This window comes from Protobothrops mucrosquamatus, unplaced genomic scaffold (genome assembly GCF_001527695.2).
Source record: "Protobothrops mucrosquamatus isolate PMUCROS unplaced genomic scaffold, P.Mucros_1.0 scaffold1370, whole genome shotgun sequence".
NCBI classification, from domain to species: domain Eukaryota; kingdom Metazoa; phylum Chordata; class Lepidosauria; order Squamata; family Viperidae; genus Protobothrops; species Protobothrops mucrosquamatus.
In genome coordinates, this window is record NW_015387560.1 from 283,628 (window position 1) to 289,168 (window position 5,541).

Here is a 5,541-nt window from a genome sequence, read left to right on the forward strand (position 1 = left end):
CCCCTGGTCACGGCCGACAAATGATCTTCCAGTGTCAGCCGTGGATCCAGGAGGACACCCAAGTTGCGTGCCTTCTCTGAGGGGGCCAAAATTTCGCCCCCTATAGACAGCGATGGAGTCAGCTGACTATGCCGAGGCGCCGGCAGCCACAGCCACTCGGTCTTGGAAGGGTTGAGCCTGAGTCTGTTCCTCCCCATCCTGCAGCGGTAATGGCAGACTGGGTGGCTGCAGCGGTAATGGCAGACTGGGTGGGACTAAAACGTTCAATCAATCAATTCCAACTTTGCAAGATCTTCCCCCCCCTCTCCCCCCCGCAAGAAATTAAAATTGACTGATTGATTGAACCTTTTTTTTTTTTTTTGCACACAGCGGCAGAGGCCTCAAGCGAAAAGGTTTTATAAAACCCAGCTGAAGGCCTAGGACTGGGGCGATGGCGCACGTGCCCACAGAGAGGGCTCGGAGTGCCGCCTCTGGCACCCGTGCCATAGGTTCGCCACCACTGGACTAGTATCAAAAATGACAAGAGATATTTGATTTTGAAACACTGCTTCAGGTCCAATTAAAATGATCCATTCTCACATCTGCTGGCCTATAAGACCAAAAATTATGCAAAGACCTTTTGGACAGCACACACTGAGCTTTGTATGAAATAGCCAGATTATCTTTTTCAAAGTTGAAATGCAGTAATTCAAAAAATGCGAGCCAATATGGCGTAGTGGTTAAGGCATCAGCCTAGAAACCAGAAGATCTTAAGTTCTGGTCCCATTGGGTGACTTTGGGCCAATCACTCTCAGGCCTAGGAGGAAGGCAGCGTCAAATTGCTTCTAAAAATCTTACCAAGAAAACTGTGGGGATTTGTCCAAGCAGTTGCCAGGAGTCAAGACTAACTCAAAGGCATTAAAAAAAATCCAAGAAAGAGGGAATAATTCATTGCCTTGTTTCTGAAAAGTTGCAATTCAGATCTTATTCTTTCTGCAAAAGGGTCCAGATTTAGTTCTTGGCATTGTAAGATAGAAGGAATTGTTTAATCTTTCCTGACAACATAGAGAGATGCTGTTCCTTAAATCAAAATGTAGTGAGCAAGACAGACCAATGGCTTGACCAAGGTAGGTATAAAAAAGAGCTTCTTGGCTCCGTTTGAAGACCAGAAGATTTTTAGTTCTCTAAGGTTCTAGACCTTATTAACCAAGGGCACACAATTTTAAAATATGTTTGGCATATAAACCTCAGGTACAAAGAGGAACATGCTAAATAGAGGAATTATTTGTGCATCTCCACTTGAATTCTATCTTACATTTACAAAAAACAGCCCTGTTTGTATCTTTAACATGTTGATGGTTTTATGCTGTTTATCAGCATAATTTACTATACTGGATTATCAATGGAAGAAACTAAAAGCATTCCAGCATTGGATGCACACTATGAAAAATATTCTTATCTGCTGACAAAGGATAACTTCTGTATTATGCAGGGAACCACACACTATCCTGAACAGCAGCATATCAATGCAGTCTTGGTTCTCAAAATTCTCCCCCACAAAAACTTGATTATTTTCTCACTATAGAGAAAATGAACTACTCCATTGTGAGGTGCTGCATAATGAAGTGGTCAACAATTGCTACTTTGAACAGGTGAGTCAACCACAACTGGTGGGCTTAAAAGACTGAGGTGGCCCAGTAGGACTTGGTTTTTTTTAAAATCATAATCTTACAGTAACGTGTGCAGTAGCAGCAGACAGCATGGTTGTGTTCAAGGTGTGTAAAACCTGGATAGCATCACATAACTGGTATTTTTTTTTAAAAAAAATATGGAACAACATTGGGTTTTTTAGGTTTCGTTTTGAAATCTCTATCACCTTTATGATGTACAAAACACAGGTTGCTAGAACCAAATGGCATGAAATTGGTGCAATAATTTGGCATACAGTTTGGATTGGGAAAAATGGTATTTTAGGATAATATTAGTTTTAACTCTAGCCTTTTCTTTAACAGTCACATTATATAGGTATTCTTGCGTTGTTCAAGATCCCCGGTGTATGAAAGAAGCAGTTCTCATACAGTCAAATAATTTAGCTTATCCCATAGGACATTTTTCTGCTTCTTCCTTTCTTTTCCCAGAATTTTGGGAAAACCAAAAAGAAGCAAGTTGGATTCCAAAGACAGAAACCCAAGCCAGATGTTAACTCTATCCTTCCCTCTGCAATGGGTCCTTCACCTTCCTGTGCTTGACTCAAGAGAGGCTAAGTAAAATAAAAGGGATTTTCCATCAAACAGAGGGAGACAAGTTACAAAAACATGCATAAGAAAGTATCTGTCAGCAGGAACCTCAGTAGAGAAAGTTCCTCTACTGCCCAGTCTTTAACTTTTAGCATTCATTTTCTTCAAAGAGGGGAAAAGGTAATGCTCATTCAAGCAGGATTTCTTTTCAGAAGTTAGAGGGCTGCTGAAGGTTGTTGGACATAGAAATCAAATAGTTTTTTTCAATTCAAATTTAAGTTATGAAAAGATAAGTGATTTGAGGAAGGCAATAGAGTCAGGAAAGAATTCCACACAGCCTTAAAAATAAAAGTAAAATATTAATATTTAGCAAAAAATAGGCATCATTCAGATTAATCTTTATATCAATAAAAATCTAGTTTTCATTACAAAATTCTAATTTTAAAGAATCTTTTAATAATTAACTGCACAAAGTTTACTTCTTTTTGCTACCTATTCATTCTTGGTGGTGTATAATTTTGGCATTTGAATATTACTTAGAATTTTGTTTCCCTTGGCTGAGAAAATATGCAACTAAACAGAAAGCTTAATGATCCTTCTATGCAACTAACTCTTACAATTTCAACATTTCAGAATATTTAAAAGATTATACTGATTTTATAAAGTTTTATAAATATAAAGATGTTATAAATATGTTTATAAATATTAATGAAGCACACACACACACACACATATATGTATGTATATATACACACATGACAGTCAAAATACAAATCAAAGTACATGGAAACAATTTACTATGGAAAATTAAAAAGGCTTGTTGCATTAGTAAGAGATTGTAGACAGAGATTAAAAAAATGAGAAAAATCTGTTCATTTATATATATAGCAGTGCTGCATTTGGAGTATTACTTTGTCTGGACAGAACTAAATCTGCCTAGAAATAGATTATAAAATGTTTAGATGATTTTCCCCTTTGAAAGGTTAACATTTTAAAAGGAAGCCCAAAATCTTAAGAAATTTTTGCAGTTTGTGAATAATCAATTCCACAGTATTTAATAGATGTGCAGTATTTCCCAAATAATTGTCATACAGCATTCACTTCGTCCCTCCTCCCCCCCTTTTTTCTGTGTGAATTAAACAAAAATAATTAACTGTAAAACAATGACTGGTCTCTTGTACTTCTATAGTGTGAGGGAGGGGGGAGAGGATTGAATGGGTGTAGCTGTTCTCCCTCTTTTGCTGACAAAACCCTTGTGCTAACTTCCTAAAACTCTTCTTGCTAACTTTTTGTGCTGAAATTCTGGTCCCAATTGTGTCCATAAATCAAAGACTAAGTGTCTTATAACAGAAGTGAAAGAAAACGTCTAGTGATGATTTGATGTGGCTCATAGCAAACACTATGTAGTTCAGCTTTTTAAAATACCTTTTTCAAAGCCAAGAGGAATTTGTGTTGGCTTTCCAGACTGTCTCTAGTGAGAATGGCTTGTTAACACTTCCTCTTTAACCCATTTTTCACAGTAAGCTTTAATCCATAAGGCCTTGTATATGCACTAACTTGCTTAGTGCAGAACAACTGAGAATATCCATGAATCTTCAAGCTCTCTTATAATTTAGATCAGGGTGAGAACGGGCTACATCTATTCTCCACTCTGTATCTCCACTCAATTCTGTCCCAGATTATCCTCCAATCCTTTAACATGATTTCAGGTTGGCACGTAGGCAGTGCCAGAGGAGAAGCAGTCTCGGGAATTGTCAAGACAGAGTTGGACAGAAATGAGCTTTTCAGCATGCAAGCATTTTATTTAAACAAAGTTCATGTCATTTAATCCAGATAATGAAAATAAAGATGACTTTTGGGCATCTTGAGTTTTTGAACTCAATGAAAAATACAGGAATTTGCTGGGGAGTTTTAAGCAACAGGAAACAATACTGTTCTAAAAGAGTTCATAAATCCATGGGTTACAAAAGATTAGGGCATCATCGAGGGAAAATATTTGTGAGTCATTTCTTTCTGTGAATTGCCCAAATGTTTGATGGTGGAAGACTTCTTTCCCTGCCATCCCACATTCACATACGGACAGCCTAAAAAAATACAGAAAGCTTATGAACGAGCAGAAAGAAAAGAAGCTGATGCATTCTGTAAAATAAAATCGTAACATATTTGGTTCTCTTCCTCAGCTGCTATAAGGTTATTATGGAAGCATCCAATGTTTCAAATCCAGACAAATTTCTACAGAAGCATCAATGTTTCAGATTCACGTAACTTCACATCAAGGCTGATCTAAAGAAGGACAAATATCCTTTACACACATTTGTCAGGTCAAAGAGCCATTAGACCACCACACCTGGACTGTGAATTCTGCAGGTCTAATCGAAAGCTGACTGTCCCCTGCTTCCCCCAAAGTATTCAGTTTACAATGAAATAAGGACCTTATCATATAAAAAACCCAGTTAATTATGAAAGGCTTTCAGTTGCCCATACTCCCATCAATCATACAAGGTTGCTTGCAATCCATTGCTGATCCATTGTAAATTTCTGAAATGATGTCATTCTCAGAAAATTACATTTGCAATTTCTTGCCATTACAGGTCTCTAAATCTGAGATCTTGTAACCCCAACCTGCTCCTATGCCAATATCCTGAGAGAGAATACAATAAATAAGTATGCATTATTGGTGTATAAAACATTAGGCATAGTCCCACAGTGACTATAAAGCAGAAGTAAACAACTTCTTTGTGGCTGTGAGCCAAACTTTCAAATTCTGAATTGTTTGCTTTTTTTCAGTCTCCAAGATACACAGACATAGAAGCAGTCTTAGGATGGAGCCAAACAGTTTCTGTCCATTGTATGACCCAGAATAGCTGTGAGAATTGCACAAATTGACTAGAGCTTCCTGCAGTGCTACCATAATAAATAAATTATTATTTTGCTTGTGCAGGTTGCATAGCTTGGTACTTAGATGCTTTCATATTAATATTTAAATATTAACCAACTCAGTGAAGAAAATGGAAAAGGCAGCACATTCCTATTCCCTTGCACACGTCTTTAAGTTTTCAAGTCCTTGTTATGTACGCCTTTGAAAGTCAGAATCATTTAGGCCAGTTAACAAATTATATCAATTGCTGCTAGGAGGATAAAGAAGCAATATGGCCCCGAAACTTTTCTTGGTGTGCTAAAATCAAGCGAGTGCTTTTTCACACAGTCATCTTCTGACCTAGGCTGGATCTGGCATGTCTGAAGATCCCCTTAAGTCTCCAGACTGAATCACTGAGACACTTTTGATGCTCTTCACCATATGGAAATGTTTCCTTACCACATGGAA